At 67.4% G+C, this 19876-nt stretch overlaps 1 pseudogene; it reads left to right on the top strand.

Moving 5' to 3' along the window:
- Positions 1-812: 812 nt before the first annotated feature.
- On the top strand, positions 813-3873 carry LOC132525994 (collagen alpha-1(III) chain-like; annotated as a pseudogene).
- Positions 3874-19876: the final 16003 nt, after the last annotated feature.

Raw genomic sequence — 19876 nt, 5'->3', positions numbered from 1 at the left:
TTTCCCACCATAAATCTGGGGGTCCACCAATGACAAAGCCTGGAGTTTTCCCACTGTAAATCTGGGGGGCCACCCATGACAAAGGCTGGGATATTCCCACGAAAATCTGGGGGTCCACCCATAAAGTCTGGAGTTTTCCCATGTAAATCTAGGGATTCATCCATGGCAAAGGCTGGAGTTTTCCCACCGTAAATTTGGGGGTCCACCCATGGCAAAGGCTGGGTGTCGGGTGTGGCGCGGGTCCACAGGAGCAGGCTCTTCCCAAGGCCCTGTCTGAGGTGCAGTCAGAGGTGGAGAGCTCTGGGTCCCTTGCTTAGGCATGTCTCCTCCCCCCACCCATGGCACCAGCACCCTAGACTTGGAGGCTGATCCCTATGGAGGGCCGGGCCCCAACACCCCTTATGAGGCCACCGTGGTTGCCCCAGGAACAGGGTGGCCCAGGGTGGCTGGGGGAGACTCGAGGCTCTCTGGTCTCTGTCCCAATTCTGAATGCGCAGGCGGTGTCCTGGGCAGCGGTGCACAGGGTGGCCACGGCAGGGCTGGGAGGTTGCCGGGCTCATCACCAGGGCGCGCCCGCGAGCCGTGGAGCACAGCGGGCGTGCCGCCTCCTGACAATGGATCGTGGCGGTGAGCGGACGCGGCGCCCGGCCACAGTGGGGAGCCCGCGCGTGGAAGCCACTGTGCTCGCGATGGGCACCATCAACTAGACGACACTCGAGCAGGGAATCAGCGCCTGCCTGGCCCGCGAGACCACGGTCCCTTCCCTCGGCCCGACCTGAGCCCCAACCCCCCACACCCCTCACGACCGCTCCATGGACTCCGGGCTCACGGCGTGGTCTCAGCCGCGGTGGTGGCAGAAGGCGACTCCGAGTCCCACTGGAGCGCCTGGCGGCCCCGGCCAAGACCTCCGTCCAGGGGCAGAGTGTGCGCCCAGTGGGGGCTGGGTGGGGAGCAGCCTGCAAGGTCCGCCCTGAGGGGACATGACTGTTTCGACCTCGGAGTGGGGGAGGGACATTTGGGGACAATGCCAGACCCTGTCTACAGGATGCCAAAGGAGGGGTGTGGAGAAGGCCCTCTTTGGAGAATTCCAGGACAGGAGAGGAATGTGCGCTGGACCGACCCGGGCGGAGGTGGGCCTTGCGGTGGCCCCAAGCACGGTCCCCGCTCTGATTGGCTGGCAGAGCAGGGGCGGGAATTCTGGGCGGGGCCACCCCAGTTAGAAAAAGCCCGGGCTAGGGCCCGAGGAGCAGGGTGTGGGAGGGGGGTGGTGGGAGGGATGGGGGGGCTCAGGGGAAACTGGGGAAGTGGGGGAACTGAGGGGTAACCAGGGAAGCGTGGGGTACCGGGGGCAACCAGGGGAAGATGGGGAAGTGGGGTGCAGGGAAGCATGCGTGGGCCAAGGATCACCTTGGACGTCTGGAGCCTGGCAGGAGCGGAGCAGGGTGGCGGGGCTGGCTTGGGCAGGGCTGGCGGGCACCTGGGAGCCTGGCGGGGATGCGGGGCGGGCTCCCAGGTGCCCCGCAGGCAGGACGACATCAGTGTGGGGAGTGACAGGCCCAAGCTGGCGGTGCAGAAGTAAGAGGGGGGAGCCAGGCATTCATCCCGGTCAATTTTGGTTTCAGGTCGTGGCAGCTGGTGGACGGGGGAGCTGGAGAGAGGCGTGCCCCAGGGCCTGGGCGGTGGAGGTGTAGCTGGCAGCCGTGGGCAGGTGAAGACAGCGCTCTGCCGGGCCAGGTGAGTCCCCTTCCCCTCCCTGGGCCTTGCTCCGCTGGCCTTCTGCATAAGGAGGTCTGGGGAGCCAGGGCCAGCGAGGCGAAGTGGCTGACATCCCGGCAGAGCGGCAGGGTGACGGCAGGGCAGGCAGCACAGGTGACACCGTCTCAGGGGGAGCTGAGGCAGGGCGGGCTGGGAGCTGCGGCTGTCCCAGGTGGAAAGGGCATTTCCAGAGAGTCGGGCGGCAGATGGGGCAGGGCTGCCAGCGAGGGAGATGATCCAGCACATGGGGGCCGTTCAGGCCCTGGGGCAGACAGGACGAGGCGGGGGACTCAGGTCAGTGGGCCGCCAGCTGCCACTTCACCCACTGCAGTTCATTTAGTAGCAGGTACAGGGGCGGCTCTGGCCCAGGCCTCCTGAGGCCTGAGCCGGAGCCTCGAGGGCCGGAGAACGGGCTAGAAGGCAGGCGCAGTGTGCGGGGAACCGCCGTAGGACGTCACCTGGGGGGAGCGGTGGCCACAGCGACAGGGCCCCAGGGAGATTTCTGCAGCAAGGAGGCTGCCGCGGGCCCAGCGGGCCACCATCCCCATGCGGCACTGCGGCCCAGGGGCTGGCGCAGGGGGGCCCCCAGTGAACTTGGTGACACTGGTGACACCTGGCCCTTACCGCCCGCCCCGGGACTGGTACGGCAGACAGGACAGCACCCAGGGGAGTCAAGGACACCGGCGAGACCAGACTAGGCGAGGGAGGCGGGGCGGCGTGAATGAGAGCTCTGGGGGGCGGGAGGTCGGGCGCAGGCAGGGGCAAGGAGCTGGAGCCTGGCGGCGAGCCGGGGGTCACTGGCCTCCGAGCCCATGGCCAAGGCGGGCCTCTGCGGGCGGTGACGGAGCAGGGATCGGTCCGCGCTCAGACCGGAGACGAGGGTGAGTGTCCAGCCCGCTGCCCTCCCACCCCCGCAGCCACCGCTGCCCACTCAGCCAGCGCCTTCTCTGTCTGCCCACAGCCTTGTCTCCAGTGGGTGTGGACGTGCCTGCCAGCCACGGAGGCCGGGCGCCGGGATGCGGGCAGAGGGACATGACATGGTCCGGCGTGACGGCGAGGACAGACGGGACGCTGTCCGGCCTCCCTGGTGAGCGCAGGTACAGGCCAGGCCCCCCGGGCCAACTGACCCGCACCCAGCCCTTACGGCCGTCCTCTTTCCCGTAGAACATTCTCGGCTGGCCCTGCGGGGGAGCTGGAACACCCCGCATGTCTGTTCCTTTACCTTCCTGAAGGAGCCAATACACTACTGCTGCTCTCTGGACCCCAGAACCCTCAAGATGACAAGGTGGGGGGTCCCCTGCCACACACGGGGGGCGGGGGCGGGGGGCTCGGGGCCGAGAGCTGGGCACTCATTCTGTCCTGACCCGCAGAAATGGTGCTACCCAGCTCACGCCTGGGCCTTGGAACCCGGACTTCTTCAAGTCTTTGTAGCTCTGACTGAGAACATGCTGCGTCTGGAACCACTACACACCCTGACTCAGGAACCAGCTCTGGAAGGTGGGCGCGGGCGCCCCTCCCGAAGCCCCCTGGCCGGACCGCCCTGACCCGCCCTCACGTCCTGCCTCTGTCCGCAGGTTGAGCTAAAGGAACGGACGACCCACACCATCGGAGGAGCAGCACACCCACCCCCGCCCGCGACTCCATCTTTGAGGCTACGCCCTGCCGCGCCCAGAGACCACCAGCAGCCTCCCTCCCTCCCCTTCATCCTTTCCTCTGTCTTTTTTCTTCTCTTCTCTCCTCTGTCTTTTGCTCAGAAGACTCAGAGCGTCCAGAACCCTGTCTCCCCGTCCCTCCTGAACTAATTTGCACTAAGTCGTTTGCACTGGTTTGGGGTTCTGGAGCAAGCCTGGGTCTCTCAGCGAGTGAGTGAGCTGCTGAGTGGCCCGGCCTCCTCGGCCTGCGCCCCCCCCAGCGCCCACCTCTCATCCATCTCTGTCTGGGGGCGACTGGGAGGGGGCCCGAGTGTGTGGGGCCCCGCCCTCCCCTCACCTAGTCTGGGCGCTCCAAACATCGGAGCAACCTCGAAGCATTCCATTGTGTGTCTATCTCGCTCTGTGTCCCTCCCTGCCAGGGCCTCCCCAGAAGCCCTGGACTCATCAATAAACACAGTTACAGGAATTGGTCTCAGGGACTCTGGATTTGAGCTGTTTGCCTGAGGGGGTTGCGCCGTGGGCTGGGGGGACATGGGGCTGGGGTGGGGCCTGGGATGGGGAACATGAAAAGGCGGATGGGCCACGAGGGCCGGACACAAAGGGTGGCGTGGCGGGTAATGGATGGGAAGGGGCGATGGGTGGGGAAGGATCACAGGGTGGGGGGCTGCGGACTGGAGGGGTGGGCAATGAAAGGGCCTGTGAGGAGGGACGGCAGACGGCACTGGGACTTCCGGGCATAGGGCAGGCACCACGTGGGGACCGGGGCAGGGGTGGCGGGCTGTGGGACCCAGGGCTTCCCTGCAGGGAGACGTCGGTCCGAGGGCGAGGAAGAGGTCCTGCCACATAATGCCCCTGTTGCACACACATCACCCAGGCCTCCCTAGGCCCCTGCCCCGGACCCCGAAGGCCTGGTCTAGGGGATCGGTTTCTAGAATTATCCTAGGGGAGTGGTCTTGACATGCGGCCCAGGCCGGCCACGCCCCTGGGAAGTCCACTGCCCTGCCACACTCATCCACAGCCCTGCAGGCCCTGCGCGCTGGGCTCGGGGCACAGAGGCGTCCCCTCCCTTCACTCTGCCGTGGTGGAGCGGAGGCGAGCAGGGGGGCAACAAGCAGGGGCGCTGTGGGGCGAGCTCTCACTAGGCAGGCGACAGCGGGGAGGGAGTAGAAAGGGGTGGGGGCGGAGGGGAGAGGGGCCCCACGGCCGGGATGGGGATCTTGCCGCTGAAAGGCCCAGGGCCGTGTCCCGCTGGCGTCTGGCCTGGGGTTTGCGCCCGGGGTGCGAGTGCAGCCCCCGCCTGTGTTCGTGGCTGGTGTCCGGGTACAAGGCAACAGCTGGCCGGTGACGCCCCTCTGCCTCTAACCACCCCCAACCAGGCCTCCCAGCTCCTGGGCGCCAGGCGCGGCGCTGGGAACCCGAGGGAGAAGCCCTTGGAAACAGGGCTGGGTCCCTGACCCCTTCCCGTGCTCGGGGCAGTCAGGAAATGCCTTGCGGGCCAGCTGACCGAGAGGAGATAGCAAAGGCCTGGGAGACCCCGAGCACATGCCTTTCCCAGCGTCCGGGCTGCGGGGCCCTTGACTGCTCTGGCTCTGGCCCCACGAGCTCCCCCCCGTGCACTCCCCATGTGTTCCATGCGTCTGGTCTCCTCTCTGGGGCCCACCTCCCGCCTGATGGGAGACATGGGAATTCCAGGGCTAAGAAGGGGCCGGTTCCAGGCCAGCAGGGCAGGTGGTCAGCAGGGTTGCATTTATATGAAGGCGTTTAATGAAGGCTAGCCCGTGGCATCCTTGGGGGCTCCCCAGTGCCTCCTGCCCCCCACCCCCGGGAGGCTTTCACAGGCCAGCGGGCAGCTCATGGGTGAGGTTACATCCACCTCCAGGCCCACGGCCCCCTGGACTCGCCCACATGGGTTTTGCCAGCGGGACAAAGAAACCCATCCTTCAGGTGTCACGAGTTAGAACTCCCCACGGCCTTTTTCACAAGCACCCGTCTCTCCTGGAGCTTTGCAAAGCTGGGCCTCAGAAGACGAAAGCCCAGCTTCCCAGGGGATGGCGGTCGTGTGGTGGGCACTGCAGGTGGCCGGAGGGGCCCCGAGGGCAACCTGGCCGTGGGTGGGAGGAGAGACACAGGCACTCTGGAAACCTCTTCCGGGCATAGGGAGGACTCTGTCCACTTCCAGGGCGGCGGGGTTGCCGAAGGCAGTGGGGCCAGGGCCTCGGGGGCTGCAGCCCCTCCTGGTCATACCCGCACTCCTGCGCTGGGCTTCCACCTGGAAACCCAAGGTCGACCTGGGGAAGGGGGTGCTTCTGGATTGGCATTAGGCCGGGGTAGGGGCTCCTCGCCACATCCACCTGGGGAAGGTGTCCGAGGCCCTCGGGCCCCTGCCTGACGCGGGCTGTGCCCACCCACCTGCCCCTGCGCGTGCACACAGCAGCGTCCATCCTGGGTGTGCCCGCCTGCTCTGTTTCCAGGGCCGGTTCCCTGGGCAGCAACCAGGAGGGGACCCACCTGGAGGGCTCTGGGTGGGTGTGGGCAGCCTGTGGGGAGGGAGGGGGTGGGCCCAGAGCCCTGGCCCAGGTTGTGAGCCCTGCCCGGGCTGGGAAGACAGGCAGCCAGCGCCCACGGCAGAGCCCCTCCGTGGAGCCGGGGACCCCAGGCTGGCATGTGTTTACCTTTGGCCCAGCCCGACTTCCTGCTTTGAGAGAAGGGGCCCAGAGGGGGTTGTAAGGCAGGCCCAGGCCCCCCACCCAAAGGCGCTTTCAAAATGCCCCTGCGCTGAGTTAAGTGTCACCAAGCAAACAGGGGCTTGAATTTCACTCCCGGCCCCAGTGGTGGCCGGGGTGGGGCGGTCGCCTCCAGGGTCTTCACACCTCCCCCAGCCGCGCTGCTCCGGAGGGTTTAGGCTGAGCAACCACCAAACCTCTGGCCTACGGAACACAGGACTTCACGTGTCTGTGTGGCCATGCATCTGCGTCCGTGTGTGTGGGACTATCTGTGCCCACACGTGTGCTCGTGTCTCCATGTGTCTGTGTGTCCACACGTGTGTCCACACGTGTCCCCGTGTACCTGTGTGTCGTGTATCTATGTGTCCACACGTGTGTCCCTATGTGTGTATGTGCGTCTCAGAGCGTCCCCGTGAACCTGTGTGCAGTGGTCAGTCGCCCGGCTGTGTGCTCTCAGGCTGTGTAGGCCTGACCGGCTGTATCTCCCGGGCTGGTGTCCGCAGGTGTGTGGCTATAGCTGGGAGTGAGAATCTCCGCTCAGGGTCACTAACCCTGCCGGCCGTGCTAAAGGCGTGGATGGGGGCCCTGTCCTGTTTGGGGGTGCTCTGTGGGGACTGCTGGCTTTTGCGTGGCCCTGGTTGCATGTGTGGGTTCGATCTGGGCCCGGATTTAATGACCTTGTGGCCCACCTTCAGGCAGGGACTGTGGACGGTGGGGTGGGGTAGGGTCCGGCCCTCCCTGTAGCCCTGAATGGAGACAGAAAAAACTCCAACAGGACAAAGGAAATGATGTCCCTTAACCAGGCCCAGTGTGATGTTTGGGGTCAGCAGACATGCCCCCTGGGGAGTCTCAGTAAACAGGGCCGGGCCTGCCAGGGGGCCCCTCGCCCCACCCCAGGCTCCGGGCGGCACCGAGCGTAGGACGCAGCGGGCAGGGGCCTGGGCTGGCGGCTCTCGGGGCGATGCTGATGGGGGAGGGGGGCCCAGGAGGCTGGGCTGCTGCTGGGGGCCGGGACCCCATCCCCGGCCTGGGCTGGGAACCCTTTCCTTCGTCTCCCTCTTGTGTTTGGGGTCTCCCCGGGTGTTGTAGCAACAAGCCCCCGAGCCAGGGGCCCCAGTAGAGATTGTGTGACCCCCCCCCAAAAGGGCAAACGGAAGATTCTAGAAGGATCGTGGCCAGGTTGGGCCTCTCCTAAGGCTGTGGTGACCACACTGGGCCACGGCCCAGGCCACCGCGCCCACCTCCTCCCCCTGCACCCTCCCTTCTCCGCACCTCTCCCCGCCTGCACCTGGTGACACGGCTGGCCCTTGGCCAGGGCTGAGGGGGACCAGCGGGCCCCTTCCTGGAAGCCCACCTGCAGGCCGGCTTGCTGGGAAGGGGCCGCTCCTCGGCGGCCCCCGCCCGAGCCGTTTCCTGGAAGCGGTCACTGTGGGTATTCTGTTCCTTGTCAGCAGCGTGTTGCATGAAGCAGACACTGCTCTCCTTGTCCTCTGGGAGCCCGCGCTCCAGCACCGAACACCTGGCCGGACACAGGCGGGCAGCCTGGGCTGTGGGGAGCCGCACGGGCCTGGGGCCGGACCAGCAAACCATCAGGGCGCCAAGCGCGGGGCCCGGCCCGCTACTGCCCAACGCCGCCACGTGCCCGGGCCTGGTGGGGCCCGTCCTGGGGGCCGGGAGGCCGCGGCGGGCGTGGAGCTGGGAAGGGGGCAGGGGCGCCGGGGTCGGCAGGCCACGGGTTCCCACGCTCTGCAGAGAGCCATCAGCACGCATGGGAGGCTGGCTGGAGAGCCCGAGGGGGCGGGGGAGCGGGGTCAGGAAGTAGGGCAGGAGCGGTCACCCCGAGCCGGGTAGGAAGAGGCCCCCGGAGGGCGGGGGAGGAAGGGAAGGACGGCCGAGATGGGAGGAACGTGCCCTGGGACAAGGAGTAGGAGGAGGGGGATGGTTGGGATGCCAGGAACAGGACGGCCACCAGCACGGCGGGGACCTTGGGGACCCTGAGTCGCCCGGGGGCCGGTCCCAGGCCTGGGCGAGCTGTGTGCCAGGGGGTCCTGGCAGCGCGCGGGCCACTGGGAGCCCCTGGAACGCCGGGAGGCCTGGGCAAGGCTGCAGGGCAGGGCTCGAGACACAGGTGGGGGAGCGCAGATGCTCCCAAGGGATAGCGTAGGGTGCGGCCTCGGGTGTAGGGTGCAGCCTCGGGGACCCATGACCACCGGGGGGCCCCAGAAGATGGAGCAGTGGTCGACGGGGTTAAGGGGTGCTGGGGGACAGGGCCCTGGGGCCGCATATCTGAGGAGAACGCAGGCCCAGGGCACAGGCCTCCCCCCCACCCCCGTGCCACCTCTCACGTGTGGGCAGTGGGGCTGGACGGGACGTGCAGGAGACAAGGCCCAGGGGAAAAGCGGAGGCCCCTTGGGTTTATTCAGGTGGCTTTCAGATCCTGCCCCGTGCGTGGCGGGGCCCACGGGGTACAGGGCAGCACACACAGAGCCCCCGCCGTGCGCCCCATTGGTTGGCGGTGACATCACCCCTGTGTCAACACCGAGGAGTCGACAGCTTCCCGCCAGGCTTTATGGAGCGGGACCTGACCCGCCCGGGCCTCCACCCCACGCCCCACACACGGCCACACACTGGCCCACTGTTCTGGGGTCTGGGGGCCAAGGCCCCCAGGGCATCCCGGCGCTGCCTACTCCTGCACCCACTCCACGGGCCTGGCCTCCACCCTTCCTCCCTCTGGGAGAGGCCTGTGGATTTGGAGGGCCACAGGGCAGCCTCTGGGATGGGTCTCAGGCCCACGTTTGTGGGTCCCTCCAAACACAGGCCAGGCCCGCACAGACCTCAGAGAAGCCAGAAGGGGACACCCCTTCCTGGCCCCAAGCGCTGGCAGACACCCATCCTGGGACTGTGGGCCATTGGTCAGAGGGGAGGGCCGCGAGACCCACCGTGGTGACACCCTGGCCACCCAGCCTCGTGACATCCCTGGAAGTGGCACCTCCGGGGCCCCCTCTGGGGTCGGGGGGACTGGTCTGCCCCCTGCAGCCAAGCCCTGCAAGCCCCCCGTCTCCCGGAAGGTGGTGGGAGGTCTGGGGCAGAGGCAGGGCAACACATGGCCCGGGAACCTTGCTTCCCAGAACCTCTGCGTGCGATGGGGACCCCTCAATAGAGGGCCCTCTGGCTCTGCCAGGCTGTAGGGACCCCAGAAAGGCCCAGAGGCTGAGGCCTGGCATCGGGAACAGGCCGGACTCCGACGTATGGCGCCTGCCCCTGGGGCCTGGCGGGGCCCGCGGCCCTCCACGCCCCCTGCTGCCGCACTGCCATGCCGGCCTGCTGGGGGCCCTACTTTAAAGTTTTTGCCCCCCTAAGGTTACTGTCTGCCCCTTTCCAAGAGGTTTCTGGGGCCCAGATGGGATGAGCTGGCCTACAACGGCAAGGGAAGCCGGGCAGGAAGATGGGAGGGCCCTTCCTGGGCACTTTGGGATGCCCTGAGCGCCTACGGGTCACCGCATGCTGGTCTGGGACAGGCACCAGAGCCCCCAGCCTGGGGAGTTGGCGACAGACGGGTGGCGGGAGGGGGATGGAGGGACACCAAGAAGGTGGGAGGGACGAGAGGGGGGTCCCTGTCCTCTGTCACCAAGGAAGGGGCTGGTGAAGGAGGGGACAGCCCATTGGGTGGCCAGGAGGGTCCCTGTCACTCTCGCCACCCAGGCCCGGCTCCAGTTAGCTGCCTACATCCCCCTGCCTCTCTGCTGTGTGCCTCCCTCCCCACGGCCCTTTCTGGGACTGACCCCGCACCCGGGCCTCACACCCCGACCCCATCTGTCCCTTCGTCCCACTGCCGGCCTGGTGGGGGGCCGTGGGCCTGGAGCCTCTGCTCCCCGTTGGCCCATCTGAGGGTGAACGACCTCACCTGGGACGTGGGGCAGAGGGCATGTGTGCCAAGAGTGGCCCCCAAGGGACACGTGGCTGTTTGCAGTTCGGGAGGTGGCCGAGATAAAGCGGCTATTTTCCCAGTGGGCACAGAGCCAGAGGGGGCCGAGGGGCAGCCCCAGTCAAGGCCAGGCCGCTGCCTCAGGCTCCCCTCTGCAAGGAGCAGGGAGCACGGCGGGAGGGGACAGTTACACAACAGCCCCGCGCTGCTGCTGGTCCGGCCGCGCTGCCGCCGGTGGGACCGGCCTGGCGCCCCTCCCCCTCCCCCACGAGCCAGCCCTCCCTCTGGTTCCCAAGACGCCCCCGCCCCGCAGGCGGCTGAGAGGGTCGCAGACTATTAGCCTCCCACATGTGGGAGCCTGTCATGCGACAACTTAATTAAGGACAAATTTCACGGGTCCTGGATCTGGGTGGGCACGGCCCCTGCCCAAAGGGGCTGCGACCCAGAGGTGGGGAGGGGAACGGATGGGGCGGAGTCGGAGGCCCGTGAACCACAGGAGGGAGGCTGGGACGCTGGGATTAAGGGCTGACATGACGTGCCTGTCACGGATAAGTGCTCACGGGGAGGAGGGGACGGTGGGGGCTGGGTGGGAAGGACAGCAGGACGGGGTCTGGAGGAAATGGGATTCACGGGGCCACCCCTGCCTGCTCTGCCGGCCTTGGAACCTCCCTGAGCGGCAAGAAGGCCTCGGGCCTGGAAACAGACCCCCACCCCTGCCTACCCTGGGCCTCCACGGGCATCGCACTGGGGCCCGAGGAGCCATGCAGACGTCCGTCCTGAGCTGGGTGTGGGGCCCAGCCGGGCAGGCCGGACGCCGCACTCAGCCCTCCCCGGGGAGCCCGGGGTCAGTAGGAAGGGGCCAGCCCGAGGGCCGCGGCCGCCCAGCCTGGAGCGAGCCCACGGGTCAGGACGGGCCCCAGACATCCCTGCTCCCCGGCCATCTGTCACGGAGCTGTCACCCAGGAACGTGCTCCAGACGTGCTCTCCCTCCGGATGAGGCCCCGTGCAGGCTCCGGCGCCCCGCCCCCGCCCCCCCTCCCATGCACACCCTCGGTCTGTGAACACGCTGCCCGAGCCGCCCCGGGGTGCCCCCTTCCCAGCCTGGGTCTGTGACCCTGCACTTATTGGGGACATGGGCCTCTGCACATCCGTTCTGACATTTCCCCAAAGACACAAGCGGCTCCAAGAGCCCCAGCCTCCTCCTCTGCAGCCCCGTTTGTGTTCACTGGCTGCCTCAGAAAGGGGTGCTTCTCGGGCCTCAAGAGAAGGCCGCCCGTCCCGCCTTGGCCAACAGCAAATGGCCCATCCTGTCCAAAGTGGCAGCAGGGGCTCTGAGGACGTGCCCACTGCTCTGGGGGCCAGCCAGCCTGCACCCTGGGGAGAAGCCCTTCAGCTCTGCCTCTCCCGGGCCAGGGCCCCAGGGAGGGGAGGCCCAGGGCTGCTCCCAGAGAGCGGCTACCTCTCCCCAGGAAGCCTGCCCAGAAACAAAGTAAGGCAGGGGAGAGGATGAAAGAGAGGCTGCAGGGGGCACTGGGCAAAGTCCCAGAAGGAGGGATTTCCCTGGAGAGGGGAAGCCCCCAGCTGACCCTCGGCCCCCGTGATTCGGCTCCTGGCCGACGGAGGCTGCCCACCTGCGGGCCTGCTGAGTGCGGTGCCGGAGGGCTTTGCTGTTCTCCTCCACCTTCACCCCTCGTGCACCACACACGCAAACTCTCCCCGGTTTTTGTTTTAACTCGTGAGCTCGGCAGACAACCAGCGTGGGCAGCCTGACCCCCAGCAACAGCCGCCCCACAGCCAGGCCCGTGGGAGCATCCACTCAGCCTGGCCTGAGTCCTCTGTCCCTCCTGGATCGGCTCATTCCAGCCCCTGTCCGCCCCCAGGTGCCGCGGGCAGAGGTGCTGCCGGTGGTCTGGGGAAGCTTCCTGGAAGAGGGGCTTGAGGTCCCAAACTCAGTATGCGCTGGCCTCCAGCTGCCAGGAGGAGGTGTCCCCGAGGGGCCCGGGGTCCCCTCCACCAGAGCCACGAGCGGGCCTCAGGGAGACGCGTCTGTACTGAGAGAGAGCTTCTAGTGGAAACACAGGCCGCTCCCCTGAATTCCACAGACAGCTGGGAGGGGTCGCTGAGCTCCCACAGACACTAAGGGGACCAGCAGGATGTGGGTGAAGCTGGCTCAGACCCCTCGGTCTCTACCACCCTAGGGCTCTGTGTGCACGTGTGGCTCGGGGGTAACTGGAGGTCCCCGAGGGCAGAATAGCCCACCCTCCATGGCGGGGATGTCCATCAGCAAGAAGACGGCCCTAGCATGTAAGATGGGCCTACGGGACAGATGCAAAGAAACAGGAGGAACCTTCTGGAAGGTGAAGGCTTCCGCAGCTAAGCAAGAAGAGGAAGGCGGGTCTCTGTGTAATCTCACCTCCCACCGCCCACTCCCCAGCCCAGGCAGAGTGGGCAGGCCGGAGGGGTGTGGACCACATGGGCCCTGGGGCACACCCCCCAGGCAAAGTCCCGGCCACTGACCTTGCAGCTCAAACAGGGCCGGAGGGGCCAGGCCCACCCCGGGTGGGCGGCGGGTCAGGGTCGGACGCACGAAGTCGGGGAAAGGGCAGCGTGTTGCACTGGGGGCGGGCAGGCAGCCCAAGGGTCACCTTGGATGGGGTTGGGGTCTCCTGCTGCCCACACCCCCAGTGCAGGCCAGCTTCACAGTTTCATGGTGGTGCAGGTGTCTGGGGGGGACGGGGTTAGCCACCCCACCGGGTGCCCAGCCGGGAAGACCCTTTCTCTGAGGCCGCCCCAGCCCTGGGGGCGTCTCTGGGACCTGCTGCTCTGCTCACACACGCCTCCCAGGGGCCCCCGGTTCCTTTTGGGCAGGGGCAGCCTTGCACCCATATTTCCAGCTCCCTGCACCCCAGGTGCCCCTGCTGAGCCTGGAGGGCAGGCGCAGATGGGGTGTCTCCACGTAGCACCAGGGGCCACAGAGACCCTGGCACCCCGGCTACCCCAGGCACCTTCCCCAGGGCATGCCGAGCACAGGAGCAGGCCTGGGGCGGGCACATACCCCCAAACCAGCTCCCGTTTCCTCCCGCCAGCCTGGCCATGGGGGGAGAAGCAGCTGTGTGGGGTGGGCAAGGCGAATGCAGCCCTGCTTCGAGACACTGCTGGGACCACGGCAGAGCTCCAAGCCCTCGGGCCGGCTGGGGCCTAGACGCACCCACAGGCTCACAGCCCAGGCCTTGCTCACGGCTGCCTGGGGGCCCACAGGTGCACCCGCCCTGTGGGCAGTGGTCAGCGTGCGGGAGGGAAAGAGCTTCCCTCAGCCCCCCCGTGTCGCCCCCAGAGGTCACGGGCGGGCCTGGGCTCAAATGACCTCTGGAAGGTTTGGGGCTGGCTTTTGTTCCGAGAGGAGAGAGTGACAGTTGCCTTAGCAGGGCCGCGCTTAGCGGGGACTGTGGCATGGCGGGAAGCCCCCCAGGAAGCCCAGACGCTTCAGGTTCCGGGGCTCAGCGAGGGAGGGTCCCCTACCCCCTCCACTGCAAAGCTAAGAGCAGGCGTGCAAGTGGGTAGGGGCCTCGGCCCCCCAGAGCCCTGGGTGTGTAGGAGAAAGGCCGAGGGATCAGGCCAGGAATCCCCCCAGCCACCCCCAGCCTCCCCAGGCAGCCCCTGGGCCGTGAGACCAGCTGGGCCTGGCCCTGCCCTGGGAACAGGAAGGCCACCTCTTCCCCAGCGATTTCCCCAGCTCTGGGTGCCAACGGGGGTGCCCAGCCTCCAGAGACGTCTGGTCGGGGAAGACCCCACCCCAGTGGGTCTTCTCAGTGGCAAGGCCTGTTCCGGGAGGAGAGAGGCCGATCCGGCCGGAAGACCCCCGGCCACCTGGACCCGCAGACGCTGCCTGCCTGCAGCTCCCTGGGGACCCGGGGCAATCAGAGAAGCGTCAGCAGCGCTGTTTATTTTCAAATGACACTTTTTAAGAAAAACAGCCTCACCCAGATGCTTGGCCCCGAGTCTGGAATGTGGAGACACAAACAGCTATGCCCCCTCCCCAGAGCCTGCACGGCCCTCTGGGGGGTGGGGCAGGAGCTGGGGGCCGTCCTAGGCGTGGAGCCCGGCTCTGGGCTCTAACGGCCCTGACACCCCTGCAGACCCAGCAGGGCCGGCTTGTCTTGGCCAGCCTGCCGGCTCCATCACCCCAGGCCTGGAGTTCTCGGACATTCGCTACTGCTCCTGTGTGCTCACGCCACACCCCGGGGTAGTCCTGTGCTTCCAGGCCCACCGCGCTCCCGGCCTGTGTCCACCTCCGCCTGCAGCTTGCCCCAACCCTCTCTGCCCTCTGAGCCCCCACCTCCAGGAAGCCCTCCGGAAGAGCTCAGGAGGGCCTGCTCCTGGCAGGCAACTGGCAAGCCCCCCTCCCCACCACGCCTGCATCGAGGGTCTGGAATGGAGCCCTTGTGCCCACAGGCCCTCAGGCAGAGGGGGGTCAGCGGAACGCACCGGGGGGACGGCTGGCTCGGTGGCCCCTGCCCTAGAGGAGCTCCCAGACCCCAACCCCAGCAGCGCTGCTGGCCCTCGTGCCCCTGTGTGACACCCCACCCACAGCACAGAGGCTGGTCAGGAGGCCGACGGGGTGGCAGGGAGCCAGTGGGGTGGCCTGGGGCTGCTCCTGACCTGGGTGCGGACCCAGCCCTGGAGCCTGCTTTCGTCGGGGCACCACAGACCCTCCCGCCCTGGGTTGCCCAGCTCTTCCGGGAGGATGCCCGTGCTCGCCCATGGTCCGGCGAGGTGCCCGCGGTGCGGGAGGGATGCCTTCCCTCCCCCAGGAGGGTACTGGCCCCTGGATCCCTGACAACCCACTGCAGAGGGGAAGAGGCGCCCGGCTCTGCCCCCAAGCCCGTGGCTTCCTGTCTCGCCGCCCACAAAGCACTAAAGGCCGGCGGGTCCTGGGACATCAAAGGCCCCGGGAAGCTCATTGTATTGAATTAAGTGTAAATGAGCCCGAGGCAGGTGGCTTGCATTTCCCACAATTACCCCTGCCCTGGGGGGGCTCCTGGGCCAGGACAGGCGGGACAGGAGGGGCCCAGACAGACGGTGGCACCTCAGGCCCGCATCGCCCGCCACGGCCTGCATCGCCCGCCACGGCCCCTTGCCCCTGAGGGAAGCCTAGGGCGGGGCATTAAGAAGCCCCGTGAGGTGGACCCCGCTTTGACCCACCCCCTGGGCCCCCTCGGCCTGCCAGGTGGGCAGCATGAAAGCTTCCCCAGGCCCAGTGCCCTCGGGGCCCAGGCCAGCCTTTGGGATCCTCTCACACAGAGTTTCCCACCCCTGTCTGAGCGCAGCGGCCAGCACCCGTGCCCAGCGCTCAGGGGGTCACGGGGGCCAGCGCAGGAACCCCCGCTGCTCCCCTCACTGGCGGGCGGGCGCCGAGATGCCGGGCCAGTGCCACTTCCCAGGCTCCTCTGGAGGCCCCAGGAGGTGGTGAGGCCACAGCGTGGAGGGAGGGGCCGGAGGCCTGGGGTGGGCAGAGTGATGGAGCAGGTGAGGCCACAGGAGGGGCCCCAGAAGTCAGTGACCCAGGGGATTATCGCGCTGGGTCGCTGCGAAGTCGGCTGAGCAAACGCCAGTGCCAGGGGTCAGGGAGACGTGACTGGCAGGGCCCCCGAGGCCCCCTTTCCCTTTTCTGTTGTTTTCCAGGTCAAAATCCAACTCATGATCCGCCCCCTTAGGGACTATGTTCCAGAAGGCCCAGTGGTCCCAGCACCCCTGCCCAGGCCCCACTCCTTCTCCCCGCCCTGGGGACGGCCACCCCTGCGTGTCTCCGTGTCCTGGGGGCACCTCTGTCCCCTTGGAGCTGAGCCCTCCCCTGCGTGGGCAGCATGATTTTCTGCTTCTCTGGGGCTGCAGATCGACTTGGACCTGGTCGGGGGCAGCTGTAATCTCATCATGCCCAGTGATGCCTCCACTGGGCCAGGGATGACCTGGTTTATGTCAGGTCACCAAAGCCCTGGCCGCCATGCTTGGTCCGCCTCGGGGGGAGGAGGGGCGCCTCCCTCGAGACCCCAGAGAGAGCAAGGAGCTGGTCCGGCCAAGCCGGGTGAAGCCAGCGCAGGCAGCAGGGTGGGAGAGAGGCGGTGTGGGGGATGGAGGAGGCGCCCCCGAGCTCCCCTCGGCCCCTCCGAGCAGCTGTTGGGCTTAGCCGGGCTCACTCCCCCTGGTGTGAATATCCACCATAATCAATCATGGACGGCTTAGCCCAGGGGGCTGGGCAAACCTGTCAGCCGGCTCCAGGCAGCAGGGACAGCTGCTGTTCCGGAGGGTTCCCAGGGGCCAGACCCACCAGACAGCGGCCTCGGCCCCCCTTCCCCGAGGGGCGCCCACTGAGGGCCCAAACTGGAGGGCAAGAGGGAGGAGGAAGCCGGTGGCAGAGGCGGCCAGCGGGGCCCAGCCCTGGCTTCTGAGGCCCCCATGCCCTGAACCCCCATCGTCTGGCTCGGGCCAGACGGTGCAGGCTGTGGGTACAGCTAGGGCTGCGATCCCGTGCCCCACCAGCGTGGGGTCGCAGGTCTTCGATGAGATGCTGGAAGGAGGGGGCAGGCTGACGGATGGGAACAGCTGCTGCCCCCGGCTCTCCCGCACGGGCAGGGTTCCCTTCTCCTGACGGAGCCCCCGGCTGCCCCGTCCGTCGTGGCCACCCAGGACTGTGTGTCCACCCTCCCCTCCTGCTAATTCCCGCCGGCATCTTCCCAGTGCTCCGAGCAGTTGGATGCATTTTCCAAATTCTCGGGCCACTGCTGTTTCCTCCTCAAATTCCTCGCCCCCCTCACCCCATCCCCGCCATGGGAAAAGGCTGTGATGCCCGGACACTTGCTCTGTCTTGGGCCGGGCGGGGGGTGGGGGAGGGAGCAGCTGGCTGGGCCCGGCAGCTGTGAGGTGCAGGGGTGCCAAGGAGAAGAGCCCAGATTACAGGGGCGTCATGGGAAAGCTGTGAGCAAATGCTACCCAGACCCCTCCTGCCGGCAGCCCCGTTCCGCTCCCTCTCAGGATTTCTGGCCTCCGAGTGGCCCTGGAGGAAGGCAGATGGAGCTCCAACAGGGACCACTGTGTCCTGCTGGCCACAGGCTCTGCCAGGAATGTCCATCTGCCTGGGCCGAGTCACCTGGCTCAGAGCGCAGGGACCAGCCCTGACGCCCGCTCATGGGACATAGGACGGGCCAACTAACCCCCCAACACAGCCTGCAGGTGGGCTCCATAGACGGGACCCCGGATGACCATGGAGGAGGGCCTCCCACGGGGCAAGGCTCCCTCCTGGAAGGGGATAGAGTGTGGGCTGGGCCAGGAGAGAGGTGGGGGCAGCGCCGGCCAGGTGTGCACAGGGCAGGCGCTGCTGGGGGCTCTGACCCCCAAGCCCACCTCAAGGGGTCCAGGAGCCCCGAGGACAGAACCTCGTAGGCACAGCTGGAAGCCTGGCAGTGGTAGCCGGCGCGGCCGCGGGGTGCCTGGCCCTGCAGCCAGAGGCGGGTTCTCTGCTGACGACGGGGGGCTTTTTCTCTGCCACTGGGGAGCGAGGTGGACCCGACCGTAGACCCCGGGCCTCAGCTTGCACGTTTCCCAGGCCACTCTGGTCTCAGTCAGTCCAAAGTTGCACAACGGTCTCGATCGGTCCAAAGTTGCAAGACCAGCACTTTTTCCCTGGATGGCGGCCCGGGGTGGGCTGCACCAGCGCTCAGGTCTCGGTCCGCAGCCAGCGGGCCCTCTGTGGGCCTTGACCCTGGGCCTCCCCCAGGCTGGCCGGCCTGCCCTCGCTCAGCTCCAGCCCCCTCCTCCTCGCAGCTCCGACTGGACCCCCTTCAGCAGCCGTTTTCCCCTCCTTCCCGTAATAAAAATTAGAATTCTGTCTCCTGCCCACTAGACGGGACCCCAAGACAGCGTGGCCTGGTGCCCACCGTGCCTGACTGCTGCCTGGGCCCGGCCACCTGAAAACACACATCCTGTCTGACCCCTCTCCCTGGGGCCCTGTGCGTGGGGGGCCCTCTCCTGCTGCCTTTCTGACCTTTTTTGCTCCCCCCGCCCCGCCTCCTTCTGCATACAGCCTGCAGGCCCGGCCGCTTTCCTGGAGGATGAATTCCCAGGGGAAGTGCTGACGGCGCCCGGAGCCCGTGTGCCTTCCCACACTCACGTCCCCACGTCTCATTCACTAGCGGCCACGGGTGGCCTGGCCCGAGGCGAGGGAACCCTGCACAGGTGGGGGGGAGAGGAAACATTCTCCTGGTGGGGACGGGAGATGGGGGTGGGCAGCAGGTGTGTGGGCCCCAGGCCAGGCCAGCAGGACGCCATCTTGCTGCCCTGGGACGCTGCCCACGGGGAGAGGGCCTCCGACTTCAGACAGTCCTCAGCTCATCGGTTTTACAGCCCCTTGAGCGGTCTTTGCTTTATTGGGTAAATACATGTGACATAGAAACCACCGTCGGGCCCATGTGTCGGGGAACAGAGCAGCAGCGTCAAGCACCTTCCCGTTGCTGTGCGGCATCACCACCTCTCTGGGCTCTTCATCTGCCCAAGCGGAAGCCCCTTGGCCCACCCAGCCTCCTTGGGCCTAACCCCTGGAGGCAGACGGACAGGGAGGCCGCTCTGTGTCACCTCCTCAGGGGCTGCCTGAGACACAGAAATGTCGACTGGTATCCCCAAGTCCCAGGGCTGGGTCGTGGCAGCAGGGCCCCGGGTGGACAGACGGGGACATGGCGGAGGGCCCTGCGTCGTCCCAAGGCAGCAGCCGCGCGACCCATCGCTGGACGAGTCTGGGGCCCTGCCGCCCACCTGCCTGCTGGAGGGTCAACCGCACAGCCCTGACAGCCAAGGGGGTGTCTCACCTTCCAGCCTCTGGCTGTCATTAGCTGCTCCCGGGCGGGAGGTGTGGGCCCTGCAGCCAACGAGGATCCAGGCTCGCGTGCGGCCACCTGGACCTCATTACTCTTAAGTGGTCGGGTCGGGGGGGGGGCGGGGGGCGGGGGGAGGACGGCCTGCGCCCGCCCCCCACCCCTCCAAGCCAGCACTCTGGGGGCTTCACCACAGAGTGGAACTGAATGAGGCCCACCCCAGAGCCTGGAAGGGACGTCTGTGGGAGGCCAGGCCCAGCAGGGAAGAGACCAGGATGGGGGTGGAGGGAGGGGATTTGGGAGGGATGGGGGTCAGATTGTGGTCCATCCCCTGGGGTCCCTCCGCCCTCCCCAAAAGGGACCTGGAGTATTCGCAGTTAAGACCACCATCCGTGCCCCATTTCTGACAGGTGGTAGGGGTCCCGGTGCCTTTCCCACCAGGCTCACCCTGAGAAGGACCCTCCTTACTCTCACCCACCTCCCCACACCCCAGGAAGCCTCTAGCAGGTGGCGGAGCCAGGAGTATGCCGAGGGGCCCCTGGGGCCGCCAGCCGGGCAGCCTGCGACCCCAGCTCTGCAGCCGCAGGAGCTCCGGCTGCCCAGACCCCACCTCGAGGTGCATTCCAGCTGACAGGAGGCACCTGCGTCCTGGGTGGGAAGGGGTCGGGGTCTGGGGAGGGGCCCCCAGCACGGGGCCCAGGGCGAGGCTTGCAGCTCCTGCCCCACGTGGAGCAGAGACTCCAGGGAGGACGCTCAGGGCTGGGGGCGGGGAACGGCGGCTGATCGGGGCCCTAGGGGCTGGCTCCGGCGCCCCCGCTGAGGGTCCCCCACGCATCCCCATCCCTTCATCCCGGAGCCCTCCTGGCTGACCGCAGGAGTGTGCAAGATGGCGCCGGGAAGGCCAGCAGGCGGGGCGGGGCGGGGCGGGGCGGGGGCGGGGCGGCCTCCGCACAGGCTGAC

Source organism: Lagenorhynchus albirostris, chromosome 9 (assembly GCF_949774975.1).
Source record: "Lagenorhynchus albirostris chromosome 9, mLagAlb1.1, whole genome shotgun sequence".
Classification (NCBI taxonomy): Eukaryota; Metazoa; Chordata; class Mammalia; order Artiodactyla; family Delphinidae; genus Lagenorhynchus; species Lagenorhynchus albirostris.
Note: the sequence above shows the minus strand (reverse complement) of the source record. Positions and strands in the feature narration are given on the sequence as shown.